Raw genomic sequence first — 21086 nt, forward strand, 5'->3', positions numbered from 1 at the left:
TAACCAAATTGTCTTTAGGGCAATTGTAATTCCTCTGCACTACAAGCCTGGTAACTACTTATGAACCAGAGTAGTTATGGTATAAAGGAAGGAAACTCATTGTAGTAAACATGCTCTTTTAGTATGATCATTGTTTTCTTAAATGCTGATAGTGTGTTTAACTTTGAATAAATACATCTTCCAGTTTCATCTCTAATTCTGAAAAAAATAATATTCAGGCAATGCGCAAAATAAGAATTTGCAGTCATTGCAAATGTACTAAAATTCTGCTCATTGAGATTGTTTATATTGAAAAAGAAGACCTTAAGCAGCACCTCTGCTGACGTGTTCTAATCTGGGGATTACAGCAGTGTTTAAAGCTAACATTTTAGTAGTACTTAACTAAACTAGAGTCATGAGGAGAACATGTAATATGAATCTTGTTTTAATGCAGCTTTCCTAAGACCTTTGCAAGGGGATGTTTTAATATAATGTCATTTGTTTACTAGAATATATTTAAACATATACATATGCACAATATTACTGTTCTTCAATATAAAGGCTGTTTTAGAGATATAATACCCGATGCTCTGGTGCATTACCTTGACTTAATATCTGCTGTCTGTGCTTTGACTACCTGCTACCCTAAATGTATTACTGTTACTCATGGCAAACCATCTGTTGTTTTAAATGAGGAATAACTGAATCTTTGTGACTTGGTCCATCTCCTGCAATGTTTTAACCTATTCTGTTAGCTGTATATTTTGTCTCACTGCCTTTGTGTCCTTACTGACCCCTGCACACTAATTTCACACCTCTACCCCCTACCACCACTCATATCTACACTCACCCTATCCTACCTTACACTCACTTCTACTGTCCCACTACTCAGTTACTCTTCTAATCCCTATTCCCATTGCCCCTTGCAACTCACTTGTCTTATTTTTATGTTTTTCAGGTTTACCTAATTGCTACATGTGTTTCCCTGATTCTACTTCAGGCCCAAACTCACTGGAAAACCACCTTCTGCCAAACATCTGCTGTTTGTTCCTTCCTTAGCAGAATTTTACCTAAGTACGTACTGCTCACCTGAAGATTATATTTGCTGCCTATAATCTCTGGCCTACCCCTGTGTTGGTTGCAGTACACCCGCTGACCACTCCCGTCTCATCTACCTCTTCCTCCAACTCTTACCTTAACATCCCTCAGTCTTCCTACCCCCCTCTGCACCTTACTCCTCTCCACTGTTAATCCTTACCTCCTTTCTGAACTATTCATTTCTCCATACCCATTTCTCTTCTTATCTGCCTGCTCACTCTCCACTGTAACTCATACCTCCTTTCTGAACTATTCTTTTGCTCTTTACCCACTCCTCCTTTAACCTGCTTGTTCTCCTATCTACCACAGTAAGATATTCTAATAACTCCCTATACCTGTCCTACCCTGCTCTTCCTTACATCTCTAGACTTGTGCCTTGCTTCCTACCTCCTGCTGTCCTAATCTCAGGCCCACTATCTCTGCTTTTGCTAGAACCCTACACACTTTCCTCTCCCTTTCTTTCTCTTTTCACTGATTGTTTTTTCTTCAGACTTTCCTTTTGGGTGTAGCCCCGCTCCGTTCGCCCTCGCTATGCTCAGGCTCACTTCGCTCCCCTACCCTACCCCCATTCCCACCCACCCCTGTACAATTTCTTTTATACTTTACCATCCCTCCCCTTCCTGCCCAGCCATCCACTACAAATTCACTTCCTGTCTAGCACCACTCCCACAATCCAACAGTCAATCACACTTAACATAATCACCTATTCTTCCCTTCCCTTTCCTGCCAAGCCATCCACTACAAATCCACGCCCTATTACCACTCCCATAATCCAACACCCAATCAAACTTAGCATATTCACCTACTTTATATTATTTCTTACAATTACCCCCTTCCCTCCTTAACCAAACCTCTCATCATGCTGCATCTACTTATATCTGCAACACTACTCACTATACTCTCTATTACTACCTCCTATCACTCTTACGTCTCAAATCCATTCTTTTGTTCCCCTACCTCGCACTCACACTACAACTTTCCAACTTCACTTTCTTTTTCCATCTCTTCAGACCTATTTAACTCTACCACCATAACTCTGTACAAAAGACACATACTTCAAATTCTCAAACCATCCAATAGGATTAAATACAGACCTCCCAAACACTATCTACTTTTTACATCAGGTGCTTTTTTTCTATAAACATTTACTCTCCTCTGGAGACATCCATCCAAAACCTAGCCCCTCTTCACCTTGCACCTCCCTCTCCCCCCTTCATCCACCTTAACTACCTCCTGCTCTCAACCTTTTTCCAGCAACCAATCAGATATACAACCTCAGTCCCAATACCCAAAACCTCGCAAACACCTAACATTTTATTCACTAAACATTCAAAACCTAGCAAATAAAATTACTGATCTACACTCTTGGATAGCTTACAACACCCCTCACATCCTATCCATATCAGAAACATGGCTCAAGCCTCATATCTCAAACAGTGAAATACTCCCCCTGGTTACAACATCTACCGCTCTGATAGAACGTCAAAGAAAGGAGGTGGTGTAGCCATCCTCTACTCTAACAGCCTTAACCTTTCACCTTACCCCACACCTATTCCTAGCTTCCGTCCTGCTGAACTCCTCATTCTTAACCCCCATCTAAATCCTCACAAAAAACTTTCTGTAGTTTCCATCTATATTCCTCCTGGCAACAATATACCCATTCTCGAAAACATACTATCCTGGTTCTATCTCAATATACCTTATGAAACACTCATCCTTGGGGATGTCAATATAGACTGGTCTAAACTTTCTACTGACTCTCCCTCACTCAGTATTCACCTTCATGGTTTCCACCAACTAATTTCTACCCCCACTCATTTCCACAAAAACTCTACCTCCAGCTCCACTATAGACTGGATTCTTACTAACTCCCCTCAACATTACCACCAGCCCAAAACCCTACCAGACTCCCTCAGTGACCATCTCCCTACCTCTATCCTAAGATATGACCCTCACACTCCTAAACCCCACCTCTTTAGAGATTGTCGGAAACTATCCTCATTTATCCCTTCTCAATTTAACTCACTACTGCAAAACATTGATTGGTCCATCCTTAAACAACTTCCCCTGAATGATGCCACTGACAAGTTTAATAGCATCTTCCTAAATACCCTGGACTCCCTTGCTCCCTCTAGAATGATCAGAGTGAAATCTAATCATGCCCCTTGGCTTTCAAAACAAACTAAGACCATCATGAAACAAAGAGACAGTGCCTGGAAAGCCTGGATCAAAACTAAACAAGCACCTCATCTTCTCAAATACAGACAACTACATAATCTTGCCAAAAAACAGACAATTAAAGACAAAAAAATCATTTTATAGCTTAGGCCAGCATAAACATAGATCTAACCCCCGTAAATTCTGGTCTACACTAAATAGCATCCTTTACCCAGGCTCTCCCTCTAACCCTTCTCCCTACCCAAAATCTACTCCGGATCAAACAGCTACCCTACTAAATTCCCACTTCATCTCCTCCACCCAAAACCTCCTACCCTCTCAAACTAACTCCTACTCCTTACCTGATCCAACACCCAGCTCAAATAACACTTTTTTCTCCTTCCAGCCACTTCCCACTTCTTACATCAAATCTCTACTGCTCAAACTCAAACCCTGCTCTCTCTCTACTGATAAATTACCTCCCACCTTCCTCAAACTTGCAGCTGACTCTATTGCCTACCCTGTGACTATATTAATTAATAGATCCATGCTAGAATCTACTGTTCTTACTCTTTGGAAATCTTTCTACACCACCCCTCTCTATAAGGGAGGCAACTCTACTGATCCTACCAGCTATCGACCTATTGCCATTCTATCCCCCATCTAAGATCCTAGAAAAATGTATCCATACTCAGCTTCTAAACCACCTTCTCAATCACAACTTACTCACCCCTACTCAACATGGTTTCCGCCCCTATCATAGCACTACTACTGCTCTACTCTCCTTCACCCACACCATTGCAGAATCCCTGGACAATAATAAACCTCTCCAAAGCTTTTGATACTGTATCCCATCCTTTACTTCTATCTAAACTTGCAAACTTTCACCTGTCCTCCTCCACCCTCAGCTGGTTCACTAGCTATCTATCTGGACGCCAACAATCTGTCAAATGTGTCTCCTCATATTCTCCTTTCCTGCCTATCTCTACTGGGGTTCCACAAGGTTCCATCTTAGGCCTCCTTTTATTCAATACCTTCACTAATGACCTCTTCACCTCTTGCAATAATTCATCTCTCATTCAATACTCTGATGACTCCACTATTATTTCTACAGCCTACAACATCTCTGACCTACACACTCTAACCCAAAAAGCTCTACTCTCCACCGAACAATGGCTTTCAAAAAACTTACTCATCCTAAATCCCAAAAAAAAAAAAAAACTCTTGCTCTTTCTCCCCCGTTCTCTTGCTCAACATATATCTTCCTTTGTCGTTAAATCTTGTAATAATACAGCCATCCATCCTGACAACCACACTAAACTCTTAGGGGTTATCATTGACGATGAACTAAAATTCAATCAGCATATACAGCAATGCATAAAGAAAACCCATCAAAAACTTGGTTTCCTATATCGGAACAGAAAATACCTCACTCCTGAGGCTAGACTCACCCTTAGACAAGCACTTCTCCTCCCCTCTCTCCTCTATGCTGCCCCAGTTCTCACAAATATTCAAACTACTACCCTGAACAAACTTCAACAAACCTACCACAAAATAGCCAGATTCATTATTAACTGCCCAAACAACACACACCACTGTATTGCCTTAAAGTCTCTACAATAGCTGGAACTCCCACAATTACTTCATCTCTACTAATTTCACATGCTGCACTCTATGCTGTTTAAACCCTCCTGCTGTGCTTCCCTATCTCTCCTTGTTTCCATCTATACCCCTTCTCGATCTCTCCGCACCTCAAATCAGCAATTGCATGATGTCTACCACCCTAACAAGTCTGTTGGTAAGCAACTCTACAAACATTCTGTGTCCCAAGCTTGGAATAAACTTCCCCTTGATATACGCTCTACCTCTCATACTCCACTATTTAAAAAAGAACTGAAGACACATTTACTCATTTCCAGAACCTGTCCCTGCTATGACCCTACTTAGCTCTCCCCTCCTCCCACACTCATATCTCTCTCATTACATCCTACTATCACTCTTGACTTTGCCCATCTGTTCAGCAACTAAGAATTTAATTTTTTCAAAGAAACAAAAAATGTGGTTGTTTATTTCTACACATGTAGATGTTCATTTCTATTGTTTGCTATTATTGTTTGTAATACTTGTTTTTTCTTGTTCTGTGATCATATATTGTATTTGATGGAGCTTTTCTCCTCAGGTCTCCACTGAAAATGGGACAATAACCCAGTTGGACTAACCCGATTAACAAATGTCAATAAATAAATAGCTGAAAATAAATTAGATAGCATAAGTCTTGTGAGTTAAAAATTAATATTTTCACTTTGAATGCATTTTAATTTAGCTTGTTTTTTGCAGGCACATAGGTGTGAAATGCACTGTGTTTGGTCTGCAACAGTTTGTCTAGCACTTTGTACAGATAAATCACAAACAGAGGTCGAATTCCACAAATAGTAGCCAAATAATTTATTCTTAAACAACAGAATGAGCGCTTTCGTCTTGAATGTCAAGACTTCATCAGATATCTCCACATCATTTTACTTGATTATTTATACCATGTGCCATTAATTCCATTAAAATCTAATTAAAATTTAAAGTCATATAGTACCTTAAAAATGCAAGCTCACGTAATGACTTTATATGTTGTGCTCGCTTTTTTAGGTAATCTTTTAAATATCATTACACATCATTATAAAACACATAATTGTTGAAAATAATAATGATATTACAATATCATACAATTGATGATATATATAAAATACTCAATAACCATTGAGCACTTCCTCATTAATTACACTTGTAATGCTTTTGCCAGTAACACTGGTTTAATGGAAATATACTCATCCAGACATGGGGGAATGTTGGATTTAAGTCTTAACTGCCATTTTAATTCTTTGTTTAACAAAAGATTTTTCACATCACCCCTCTGATATTTGTTCTAACCATATCTATTATGCCAAATTTAAAACCAGTAAAACCAGGGTAAACTACAGAGTGCTTATAAAGTGCACTGGCCTCTTTTTTATTTTTAATATCATAAGCATGTCCGTACATTCTGTCCTTAAAAGCCCTCTCAGTTTTTCCTATATAAAATGCAGGACAGTTTGCACACGTTGCTAAATACACTATCATTTTCGTATTACAATTCCCCTTACAATACCTCACTCTGCTCTGCATGCCATTTCGTAGACTTACACTGTCCTCCTTATAAATGTTTGGACATTGTTTACAATGACCACATGCAGTGGTCGCCTTTTTGACACAAAATTTTGGTACTTGCATCTGTTCAAAAGTTCTTTTGAAATTTATACGAGTCCTATATGTAAAAATGGGTTCAAGCCCCACCACATCAAACAATTCTCTGTTTATTTTAAGCATGCTCCAGTTCTTCCTAATAATGTCAGTAAATATTCCTGTGAACCCATTGAACTCAGTTACACAAGCTTTTTGAAATTTTCTATTCTCCTTACTCATGCCTGTCATCCCAGTGGGGTTTCCCAGAAGTGGTTTGTATCTGATACCCCATCCTCTGATCACCTCATCTAGTACATCTTGCACCATCTCTCTAGGATAACCCCTATCCATGAACATGTTACCTAGATTGTACAACTCCTTGTCAAGCTCTTCCTTATCCGAAGTCATTCTTGCAATATGGACTGCCTGTCCTTTAACAAGGCTAATTTTCTGAGCCATGGGATGGTGACTAGTGTAATGTAGATATTTATTACACCAAGTATCCTTTCTATATATTCTTGACTTGAAACCTTGTTGGCAAAAGCATTACAAGTGTAATTAATGAGGAAGTGCTCACTGGTTATTGAGTATTTTATATATATCATCAATTGTATGATATTTTAATATCATTATTATTTTCAACAATTATGTATTTTATAATGATATATAATGATATTTAAAAGATTACATAGAAAAGCGAGCTAGCGACACCTGCCCTGAAAATCTTCATGTATATTATATTAACCTTGCAGCAGACACCCTACTTTACCAATTTTCCATCCAAATAATTTGCTCCTTCACAGAAAGCTATGTCTCTAAAATTTGGAAAACATATCCTACCCTACAGAATGGTTGCTCCTGTACTGATATCTCCATTTACAGGCCAATAGCTATTCTATCCCCCAATTCAAAGTATTAGAAAAATGTGTCCAATCCCAGCTGCTTAAATTTACCAGAAAAAAATTAGTAAGCCCCACACAACATGTTTCCAGCTGTACCATAGCACTACAATAGCTCTCTTCAGATTTTCTACCACCACCAACCATAGAAGGAATGCAGGGAATATAGTAGCAGCACTTTTCCTTCATTTGTCAAAGGCTTTTGACAACGTGTCTCACCAAAAACTGACCTGGAAACTCTCCTCCCTATGGATTCAACACTCATCTCTCACCTGGTTCAATAGCTACCTCAGTGATAGACTATAAGTTATAAAATGGGAAATTACATCTATCAATTTCTGTCAGTGCACATGGGGGTGCCTCAAGGGTCTATCCTCGGTTCTTGATAAATGTTTTCATAAATGACCTACATATCATAGGTAAACATGCTACCATTATTCAGTATGCTGATGATTCTATGCTCATCTACACTGACAAAAACCTACAGCAACTTCAATCCGAAACACAGGTATCCTTCAACTTCATTGAAACAAGGCTCCATAACTCTCAATTACTACTAAACCCTAAAAACTCCAAACTTATTTTGTTTCTAACCAAACAATACTCTGACAAAAAAATCTCTTCATCATTACTTCTGACCAAACCATAAATGAACACGTAACTCATGCAGAGCTCCTATGTGTCATAGATGATGCCATGAAATTTGGTCACTACATAAAGCAAGCTATCAAAAAATGCACAAAAAACTTGGTGCCCTATATTGAGCCAACTATTACCTGACTGACTAGGCTTGGCAAATTGTTACCTCTACTCTAGTGTTACCCACCCTCCTATAAGTAGCTCCCGTATTTTGTCGACCTGCAAATTACCCAAAGAACCATGCTAGAAAAGTGCTGCAACAAAATAGTTAAATTTGGAGTTGATATTCCTTATAGACGCCATCACTGCGTAGTACTAAAACAGATTAATGGTTAGAATTGCCTCATTATCTCATACTCACATGACTAAAAACTGCCTGTAGTCTCATTTTCCTGCCCAAAAAATTCCAAACACTAAAAAAATATTATCCTGATTTATGACTCTTCACTTCTCTGACAAAGTCTTTCTGCATCTAATTAAATCAAACAATACTGCAGGTGACTCACTGTATTCTTCTCACATCTCTAAACTTGGGAATTCGATTCCCCTCATAGTCAGACAAAGTGACAACCTGAAATGCTTCATGCTTCTATTGAAACAACACCTAAAGGTCTCAGGGCTTTGCTAGTGCACCACACCTTGCTAATACCCAGAAACTATTCTTATCTACTCTATGCCACCCTGTCCTAAAATGCCTAATTAACCAGTATTCTTCTGTCTTATCTTGTACTGTTAAATCTACTTGGCCACATGCACTGTATCAACATCATGTTATTAATGAAAGTTCATTTTACCACTGTCCTGTTACTATAAAATACTGCAGGGTCTAAACTTTGTTAGTCTAAGCACTTATACTGATCTACCTTTGAATTATTTTTTTATATCATTGTATTGCCTGTATCATGACTATAATATGTTGCACGCTGACTATTCATATGTATCTTGTTTTCGTTTCCTCACTATTGAATGCTCAATAATTGTTTTTTTTTTTTTTTTTTTTTTATCATTGTTGTATACTCAAATGATTCATCACATTATGCATACATGTATGTTATGTTCTCTCTGTAGCTTGTGCAGCTTTTCTCCCTGGGCCTCCACTGAAAAGGGGCTTTCTACCCTATTAAAATTTCCTGGTCATAAAAAAAAAAGAATAAATAAACAATCCTATTTGTTTACCAAGTAGGCCTACTGGGCACACACGCCATTTTCAGCCATGGAGCAATGCCTGGTTAAGTGACTTGCTCAAGGTCACACAGGAGGCAAATGAGTACTAAAGGAATAAAACTCTGTATCACAAGAACTAAAGCTTGCAATCTTAACATCTGCTTCAACTGCTAGAATAAATAAAAAATTCCCTAATGAATTTTGATGGAACTGTCACTGAATCCCAAAACATTTTCCCAGTCCTTTAGAATCCCTTGACTGCAATACACACAGTCAAGATGATAAAACCAGCCAAAAAAAAAAAAAAGTATACATGGTTATAGGGTGGCTTGCTCTGTGTAATTTTAGTTCCTTTCTGAAATAATGTCATTTTCATTGCTATAGAAAGTCTTTTTATATTTCATGCAAAATATGTGACACATCTTGTATATATTGTAAATGGTTTAAATTTGATGATAGATAGGTATTTCTAATTGTTTGATTATAACTGAGTAAATATCCGGTGGGATTCAATAAACTTTGCATGAAGCTGACACAAAGTTTAAGTGTTTGCATGGTGAGTAGCAGCAGTAATTACATATTCATGCCACCACCACATTTAAATGTAAACAAGCAAGGTTTTGTGGCTGGCAACAGCATTGCTGGAAAACTAGGTTAGTGGATTGCATGGAATGCCACAATGGTTACCAGGGTTTTTCATATAGCAATGTGTATGGGCCAAAAACATTACAGGACAGTGTATACAATGCAGAGTATTGTGGAATCCCATTCTGGGCATTCTGTACAAAAGTTGTGTAAATGATCTGTAAAAGTACATGGACTGCCATTTAAAATAAACAGTCAGGGAAGTGTGTGTATTGAATAGGGACACACAAATGAATTGTAGGAATGAACACAGGGAAAGAGGACAGGTGACACATTGTAATGTGCAGCAGATAAGGGCATGTAAATGGAAGACAATTGTAGCAGGGACACTAATCACATATCGACATGGCACAGTATGGACTGCATAGCGAAATGCATGTTATGTGACTGTTAGACAAGGTGACATAACAATGGAGAAGATGTCTTTGTGATATAAGCATCTGGAAATGAACAATGGAGAGGACGCCTATCAGGGATGTTAATACAGTTGGGAGTGGGTGCATATTTTGAAGATGTGCAAACTGATTTGCCTGAATATGACTGTAATGTCAGCAGAGGTCTCCAACAAGTGGAACACGGTTACAGGCTCATGGACAACAGTAAACAGAAGCATGCACAATCTTGGACAATATAAAAATAATACCACCAGTAATCCCATGTCTCTGACATAACATATGTGACTCAGAGTGATCATTGATGGTTCTGCATGAACACACTTGTACAACTATTGTGACAGGTCAGCAATCTATGAGGGTAATCAAGTATACTGGCCTGACACTTTAAAATCTGCTGGAGGTGTTAGGAGGGACACTCCTCTATCTGTATGTGACATTATGATCAATACAAGCTAGTTCACTGGTTGCATGGTATATATATATATATATATATATATATATATATATATATATATATATATATATATATATATATATATATATATATATATATATATGGCACAATCACACTGTCACAAATGTAACCCATGCCATCGATGTTATCAAACAGCTCTATATGTACTGCGTGCATCACTGGAATAGATATCACACATGCATCTGGTATAACACCTTGATGGGGATTCCACACCATCAGACAGTAATGTTTATGCAACAAAAAGAATACCCAGGTATGACCAATAAGATGTGTGAGCGCACACTGTTGCAAAGTTGGTGCACTTCAATTTCATGTCACTCAAAGATGTGTAGGTCATGAAGAAGGGTGCATTGTACTAAGTTATTGGTGTGAAGAAGGCTGTGAACTATGGCAGTATTATGGCCTTTGATGTGGATGTCCTGCACATACTCAGTAGTTGTATTACATACAAGGGAGTAGTCACCACTGTGACCACCTGCTGGTGGATGTTCCACATACCATCTACTCCAGGACACAGGTCAAATACCGCTTGGTCTGCTTATAGGATGTGATGTCTACATTATCCTTGGGTTATGCATTTGTTTTCATAATGTAAGAAATCCCTCCCCCATGTTTTTGTTTCATCTCATGTGCTGTCATAGTTGTAACAGCAATCTTTGGTGTGTGTTGATACTGTCTGTATTATACTAATATCACAGCTCGAGACAATGATTGCCCACAAGCTGTAGTCCTCCAGACAGTTGTATGGACACAGGGGCACAGGATGTGTATGTCATTCTTGCCATCTATGACTTAAATAATGGACAGGAAAGGGCCTAGCAGACAGCCCTGATATATGAACCTGATCACTGGACTCGAGATATAGGTGACTTCACAGATTTCACCATATTTCGATGCCACATATGTGATCCAGTGGTCTACCCACTTGGTGATATAGGGTTTTATGGCCACATCTGACACTGTTGAGTGAATACCTCAGTGTGGGTTTGTGTCAAATGCCATGGCCTTGTCAAGTTCCACAAGATGATAGTGTTATCATTATGCATGCCCTTGATGACCTCTTTGAAGTCTAACAGATGTAACAGATGGATGTAGCATTAACAACTCACGCATGTCTGCTGCACACAGCCAGGATATTACTAGTGTCCATTTAGAAAAGGTTCAGGATTACCTGTTGGCCTACCTCATAGATGAGGAGAGTCAGGATGTGTCTCTAGATGCATGCATCAGGTGCTGTCTCCCCCCACTCATATGGATGCATGTTGATGTACACTCTTCTACAGGAACATTTTCCATCTGGAGTGTACATTGAAGTGTGTATCCAACCATGTAAGGTAGGTGTATGTTCTGAGTCATGAAATAGGTGATCTGTGATGTTGTCACAGCCCACTGATTCTGTGCAATAGGCCTGGATGAAGTTAAGGCAGTGCATACTGCCTATCTTGTTCTGGCCTAGGGGTTGGACACAATCCCTCACTCAGGAATCATTGAGAAACTCTCCCATTTGAGGACAGAGCTTACATCACTAGATGATTAACAAATTGGCTCACCGACAGAACACAGCCTGTGAAAGTTGGTGAATCAACCTCTACCAGTAGAGCTGTCACCACTGGTGTACCACACGGATCAGTGCTGGGCCCTTTACTGTTTGGAATCTAGTTCTCGATAATCCAGGCTCAAGTATAATGCCTTTGACTTACCAGGTTTGCTGATTATTGCATATTGGGTACAATCATGAGTCCACCAATGATATTAACATATTACAGGAGGAGCTAACACAGACAAATGATTGGTGCCAACGCCACACAGTCTACAAATAAATGCAGAAATGTGTCATTATTTTTGCCTTCTGGAAAGTAGAATTCCCTGCTAATTACATCATTGACAACACACCCCCTATGCTCAAACCCAGTGGGGAAAGACCTGGGAACACATGTAGATAGTAATCTGAACTTTGACCACCAAGTTTCCACAGTGGTATGGAAAGGCTACATCATGCACCTCATAAGTCAGGCCATCATATCCAGAGCTGAGATGTTTTAACAGCACTGTACTAGAACCTCATCAGAACACTAATAGAATATAATACTCCCTTTTACATGTACCTCACCAGACATCTGCACTAGCTGGACAGACCACAGGGTTTCTCACCAAGAAAATACAGGGCCTACAAACCATGCCATGATGTATGTGGATAGACTGAAAGCCCTGTCACTGTAATCTGTATGGAATAAGATGAGGTGACTTGTGCCTGGTCTACAGGCCAGTCTCTGACCCTGTTGTGATGGGAATACTGCACATCCACCAATCAGCTATAGCTGATGACATCAGCAGTGTCAGGAGAGGAGAAGATGATAATAACAGTGTCCCACATATTGGTGTAAAATGCTGTATCTAATATCAAGCAAGTACACACACACACACACACACACACACACACACACACACACACACACACACACACACACACACACACACATACACCCACAGCATTTGACTGCAGTGAGAACAGAACTCCTATCTAAGTACATTAACTAGAGAACTCTGTATTAACGCAAGCACCACAGCATTAGTCTGACTTGAAGAGTCTGGCTTCACTGCCTGTTAATTCTGGCTGTAGCCAAAGGGCTGTTATGGAGGTACAGGCACATTCCAATAGGTCCTGCAGAGAAATTCTTAGGGTTGTAGATGAGGCACAGGCTGACATGCATGGCTGCCTCCACCATGTTGTCGATTCAATGGATTGCATGAATGACACATTGGAATGGGTAACATCTGTGATGGAATGTCTGCTGGGGGGAATGGCATCCATATGGGTGTAGGTCAGCCACATCAACTGATGTTAGTCGATGTGGCTTTGCCCAATCACAATCCCATAGTAGCACTGCTTCCACTGCTCCATCAGTGGTTGAGGTGTCCACACCCATATGTGGCAGGCTATGGGGTCATGTTCTGGGCATCCTCATGAGGAGAGCTCATCCAGCAGACATCTGTCATGTTCAGCTAGCAGCAGTGTATGTGACCATGGGTGTGGATGTGCCAGTGCGACTCTTGGCAGAGCCGGTTCTCATCGTTGGGTATGACAGCGATGAGCTGCCACCTCTACCATGCGCAGCTCATACCTGTTGAACATAACAAGACATAGACCTAGCACAGAGCTTGGTTGTGTTCTTGCAGACACTCACACACCAATTTCACTTGGAGCGCCCATACAGACACACACATAACAGTTACATGGTTCAGCTGTGAGACCTAAAGCTCATTCACTCTTAGTGGCCACTTGTTACTTTATCCACGTCTGCCTGTTTCACTTTCCTACTCATATGCATTCAGTTACCTTTTGTGTCAACTCACCCCCCCCCCCACAAACACACATACAACACCCTGTGCAAATGATGATAATTGTGCCATAGCCTTGTTTTCTATCTTTTGGATTCAGGGATAATTGAGATTTATGTCTGATGCTCAGGGTCCATAGCTGACTTAGTGCTCACTTTGCTAACTGTACTTTTGACATATTTTGGTCTTACAAAGTTAGACAGTTGATAGAATCAAAACAGTTTTTACATCAGTATTTTAATAATCTTCTGAGGGTTATAAAGTCTGAAACTGAAATGTGTCTTATTAATTTCTAATTATTCTCTTTACTGGTTTACCAGTACAAAAGTATGAGGCCAAACTGAGGACATGTGGTGACCATCAGTACTTTTCAGAGGAATGAATGTGTGAATATTTTATGCCCGATGCCTATTACTTGATAAAGGACACATGTATTCACATAAGTCTGCTGTCCCATGTTAAGGTCTTTGCTGTACAAATCACCCACCTTTTATTTAGTTACATTACCAAGTAACAACATGCAAGGATATGCCATGCATTTGTATTTTTACACAATTCTGTTTTAACACTCCAGGTTCAACATTTACCTTGTAAACCCAGCAGTTGCCACAGTTTTAGTTCAGGGGACAGTCTATCTGATGCTACATGTATGCACATAGGATGAAGGTTTTATCCCCTTAGGTGGTGAATAAGTGTACTATGCTTTGTTATTTAGCCAATGAGAGGGCATACTGAGCAAGACTACATCTGCCTACACCCACAGCAGCTGGCAGATCCCCCTCTGACTCCTTACCTGCATGTGGCTGTGGTGACTTTCTCATTGGTGGTAGGATGTGTGCCTCTTCCCATTGTTCATCCTGCTGAAGCTGTTTTCACAGGATGATGTTGTGAAGAATGGCACAGATGGTGAAGATTTCAGTACATGTATGTGGATTGTACTGCAGGCTTCCCTCAGATGTATCTAGACAGTGGAACCATGACTTCAGCAGCCCAAACACATGCTCTATGATATTTCTGGTTTGAGCATGTGCCTCATTATGACATTCTTCAGTTGGTATGTGTGTATTTCTGATGGATGCCATCAGCCACAGTTCCACTACATAACAGGCATCCCCCAGTAAATGATCTTGTGGGATATCACCCCTAGTGTATATTGAAAACAAAGATGCAGTCTGGAGGTAAGTCCAGTGAAAGTAAAATCACAAGATAGTAGAACAGTAAAAATCACTGAAACCACGCCAACACAATGTAAAACATTAAGTTCAAGGCAATAAGTTCAAAAATTTTGATCAGCAACTTCTTAAAAGTTTCACTTAAAAAGCTTCATCAGATATACAAAAACCAAGTATAAAAACAATTTAAATAATGCTAGAAACAATCACATGATAAACTAATTAAACCCTTTGATGTAATTGCTTCAGAAGTGTTTTTAAAGACATAGTTTCATTTAAGCCTGGTGAAATGTGAGCTTTAAGCCTTAAAATCCATTTAAATTCCTCTAGTTCAGATTGTTGCACTAAATCCCCACCACATATAGATTCATTTAACTTAAATAAAATAATAAACTTAAAAGAATACAACAAACAAAAAGTCCCCAGAGCAATGAGAATGCAAGTCACAAATAAGCAACAACAAGATCCCCAGTAGAAGGCAAATGCTGATAAAATAGTCAATTCACACTGAAAATACTCAGAAAATAACAAAGATTTATTAAAACAGACATGAGCACTTTCGCAGTGGTAGACACTGCTCCCTCCAAAAACATTAATTGAAATAAATGCAAATTGAAACATACATCATTAAAGCAACAGGCACATCAAAAGTGCAGGATATACAATTAATAACAACTATACTGTGATGTATATTAGAATGCATATCTAAATACAATTTTATACATTTTTAATACATTTTATGCACTTCATAATAAAGCATAAAAACATTTGCAAATAAAAATGGTCTAAGTATAAAAACAACTTTATTTTATTTTATTTTATTTTAGCTTTCTAGATCTTTCTGGCCAAGACCTCTATGTGACCCTAGCCTTAAGATCCATTGTAGTTCAATTTCCTCTGTTTTACTTACAATGTCTGCCATCCTCACATTCAGCCCATGTAGGACGTGTGTGTTTAGAAAGGGCACTATACTCTAAGCCCTTCTTGGTACAACACAGGTGGTCTCTCATCCTTTCTTTCAAACGTCGGTTTGTTTTTCCGAAATAGACTCTGAAACAGATAACACAGTGTGCTACATATACCAAATTCATGGTATTGCAATCCTGCTTGGCCAGTATTTGCCACAGGCGACCAGTACCAGGATGTTTAAAGTATCCAGGCTCATCCACATATTCACAGTATGCACAAACACCACACCTCCGAGTACCACTCCAATTAGAAATGGTGTCAGTAAACAGCCTGGGGTAGCACAACTGCTGTTTCAGATTCTTCTTGTTCCTATATATAAATCTCGGTTTAGGACCTACCAATTTTGATATTTTACCATCCACGTGTAAGATGGACAAAATTTTTATGAAAAATATCCTTAATCATATTCACATCCTGTGTATAGGAAAGCACAACTGGAATCTCATACGGTTTAGTGTCATGCACTGAAGATACTGGCACCTGGTCAGAAAAAAAGGGCCTAGCCCATCCTTTCCTCTCATTCAACACCTTCCATTTAGCCTTAACAATTTCAGTCTGACTATACCCTCTGGCTTCAAATGCTTTACTGAGAGAATTTAACTCAACATGAAAATCCTACTCATTACAGGACAAGCGAGATATTCTCATTGCCTGTCCAGTTATTACATTGGAAAACACATGTACAGGATGCATACTATCCCTATGAAGAACAGTTGGATGATAACAGTCCTTCCTGTGTAACCGAGTACACCACCTTCCTTCCTTTCTGAATACAGTAACATCCAAATAGTTGATAGATTGAACAGATTTGCACATATTAAATCTAAGAAAGCTACTAGTCTTATTGAGATCATTATATAGCTCATACTCAGTACCATGTCAACCAACAAAAAGGTCATCGACAAATCATTGATAAAACATAATATTAGATTCCCTTCCTTTCCAAACATACTGTTGCTCCCACTCAACCATGATGAGATTGGCATACAAGTTGGCACAACTTGTGCCCATCACCACACCTGATACCTGCCAATCGCATTTCTTTTCAAACATGAACACATTATTGTTGTTGTGTCTTTCAGCTTTTCCCGGTTAGGGGTCGACACAGTGGAACTCTGGTCTGCTAATGATTGGCAGTAGATTTTTACGTGCCGAGTTGCCGGCCCTGACGCACAACCTTCAACGAAGGTACGCAAACATGAACACATTATTATCCAACACAAATTCAAGCAACAAGCATAAAAAATCAACATGACTTGGAGAAAATTTACAAGACCTAAGCAAAACTTGTTTAACCATACAAATATCCTCCTGACTTGGGATACAGGTAAATAGAGAGACAACCTCAAGGGTCACCAGTATATCTAAAGTTGACACTTTATTGTCAGTAGTGGCCTTATACAAATCACATAAAAAATGTTCAGTATCTTTAAGGACCACAGGAAATTCCTTAAATACTTCCCTCAACTGTGAATCCAAAAATACAGAAATTGGTTTCATAGCCCAACCACCACCAGCTACTATCAGTCTAAAAGTAGGATACACAGGATCCTTATGTATCTTGGGTAGACTGTGAAGCTGGGGTATTAGGGGGGCATCAACTTTGAAATACTCACCCAGTTCCTGTCATAAGACCCAAACCCAAGCATTAATTTAGAGAATTCAGAATACTGGTATATATACCTGAAACATCAACAATGCAATAAGTTGTTGTATACTGCAGCATACCTGAGATTGTTGCATAATAATAATCTGCATCTAGCACAACCACAGGGCTGCCCTTGCTCACTGTGCAAATGACAATGTCTCTATTCAGTTGTAAATCCTTGTGCCTGTTGTTCAGCTCTAGTTAAATTAGTGTCATATTTGCACACATTCATTGCATTAAATTTATTGTACACATCCTTTTAACAAGCTTGCAAAAAGACTTCTACATTATGTGGTAAATTAGGTACAAAAGTGCTCGGCTTATGAAACTCAGGTTTAGAAAAAGTCCTTTCACCACAAAACATTGCTTTCAAAGCTACATTGCATACAAAAAGCCATAGTTCTATCACACATTCACTTAAGTCTGTTTTAGTAGATGGTATGAAACCTAAGCCCTTCTGCAAAAAAGTGCATTCAGTAGGTTTCAATACATACCGTGATGCATGCCAAGCTAGTCCATTTGATTCAAGCCCCGCATTTTCTTGAGAGTCCGAGTTTGATCTGTGCCAGGTGGATCCTTCCTTTTCTGCCCACCCCTCGAACCTTCTTGATCCATCGACCATGTCCTGTGATGATGAAATGGTAAGGGGTCCATAGGAAAAACCTAGTCCTTAGCCATGGAAATAATCTTACGCCACACTACTAGTACGGATTCAGAAGCAACTGCAGCCTTTCCCAAGCCAGAAATCAAAGGTGGTTCTGTGGGAGGAGTAGAGAACACAGTATTGGTAGTTTTCGGAGAAGAAACAGTTCCTGGTTGAACCACATTGGTAGAAAGCGTGGTTTCTTCTTTGGGATTGGTCACTTCCATCAAATTTGCAGGTTGATTGGTCAGAGTAGCTGCCGATTGCTCACGTGCTCTTGGCCAAGTGAAGACATGCTGATGCTGAAAGTCATACACATCCCTGGCTAATTTCTTTTTCTTTTGAGAAATCAGCCTTCTTTCATAAGAGTTAACCTTGTCCACCAGCTCATTCAAGTAAACATCCACACTCTCATCACCTACAGCTTTAGATAACTCCCGCTGATTTACTTTGATTTGTTCTCTTAACTCATTTTCAGCAGGAAGAAAGAAATCAATCAATAGTTTAAGATACGCCCTGCTGGTTTTGAGGTTAATTTGCTGCCACTGAGCTAGCAAAGTGGGGTAGATATCGCCATAAGTAGGCATATTTAATACCCTTAAACCCCTAGGTATCACAGCCAGGCTCAAACATGCTTCAAAGCGGAAGCGCTGACATTGAAGGTGCTTAAACTTGTAGAGAGCATTTTCGATTTTATGTTTCAATTCACGTACCTTGCCATCCATCCTATGTACATCAGTAAGATCAATAAATAAATCCAACGGCTCCCCCTGAAGTAATAGGTTTGAAGAAACGCTCATACAGCTGATTAGCTGATTACTGAGTCTACTTTCACTCAAATGCTGCATATTTCTCTCCATATTTAGAATATTAGGTGCACTGTCTTCTGCCATTTTCGTAAGAAAAACAGCAAACAGCAAACAAAAAGTCCCCAGAGCAACAAGAATGCAAGTCACAAATAAGCAACAACAAGATCCCCAGTAGAAGGCAAATGCTGATAAAATAGTCAATTCACACTGAAAATACTCAGAAAATAACAAAAATTTATTAAAACAGATGTAAGCTCTTTTGTAGTGATAGACACTGCTTCATCAGACAACAAATAAAATAAAATCAGCCACTTATATATAAAAATACAAAATCTCTTGAGCAATCATAACTGCAAAAATTCCCTCCAAAAACATTAATAAAAACAAATGCAAATTGAAACATATCATTAAAGCAACAAGCACATCAAAAGTGCAGGATATACAATTAATAACAACTATACCATGATGTAGACTAGAAAGCATATCTAAATACAATTTGATACATTTTTAATGCATTTTTATGCACTTAATAATAAATCATAAAAGCATATGTAAATAAAAATGGTCTAAGTATAAAAATAACTTTATTTTATTTTATTTCATTTTAGCTTTCTAGATCTTAACACAGGCTTAAGAGGGACACTATCATTCAGGCCAAGACCTCTATGTGACCCTAGCCTTAAGATCCATTGTAGTTTAATTTCCTCTGTTTTACTTACAATGTCTCCCATCCTCACATTCAGCCCTACCACATGTAGGACCTGGAAAACAAAAGTATGTTGGATGCCCACTTGAATAGTGTGTTTAGAAAGGACACTACACTCCAAGCCCTTCTTGGTACAATGCAGGTGGTCTCTCACCATTTCTTTCAAACGTCCTTTTGTTTTTCCGACATAGAATCTGAAACAGATAACACAGTGTGCTACATATACCAAATACATTTTATTCATCCAGTTACTGGAAAAGTATTTTATTTAAATGTTTATGGGAATTGTGACATTAGAACTGTTGTATATTTAGCTACATGTCATGTGCTGCATACTATGTTGGAAAAGTGAACAGAAAACTTAAAGATCATACAAGTAGCCATTTATCTGAAATAAAAAGGAAGCTAACCACTAATGCATTTTACAAACATATTTCTGATAATGATGCTACACATTATTTTAAGTTTATGATTTTATTTAAGTTAAATGAATCTATACATTGTGGTGATTTAATACAAATTACATATTATATTTTTTTATCTTATTGCCTTGAGCGCAGTGTTTTATATTGTATTGCCATGGTTCCAGTGATTTTTACTGTTCTACCCCTAATGAACATCTGATATAGTTGGGAGGTGTACCAGAGATTTGAATCATGGTAAATGGCTGGGTTGCCATTGCACACATTCAAGATGATTCCCTTAGTATTACACATGACTTGGAAGTTAAAGGACTGGAAGCCTTTTCTATTTATGTAGACCCTTCCCTGTTCCCTGGGCGGTGCCTTGATTTCTATATGTGTACAATCTATGGCACCCTGTACTTCAGAATAATGTGCTACAGAGTAGAACTCCTGAATATTTGTGGCCCTGTCCTCAGGAATATGGGGAAAATACATGTGGTCAGTGGCATGTTGGTGCATAGCATTCAGGAGCTGATGGAAGATCCTGAATGTTGATGCCTGTTACACCTCCAGAATGTCCCCTGTTGGTCTCTGAAAGGTTCCTGTAGCTAAAATTCTAAGTGACACATGTACCTTTGTCTCCACTGGTGTTGGTTCCCCTTGGTTTGCCCTGAGTCTGAGATGAGAATGACAGAGGTTGCAGAGGGTTCCTGTAGTGTGTCTCTTTCCACC

This window comes from Protopterus annectens, chromosome 5.part0, assembly GCF_019279795.1.
Source record: "Protopterus annectens isolate FY-2018-M chromosome 5.part0, PAN1.0, whole genome shotgun sequence".
In the NCBI taxonomy this organism is placed as follows: Eukaryota; Metazoa; Chordata; order Ceratodontiformes; family Protopteridae; genus Protopterus; species Protopterus annectens.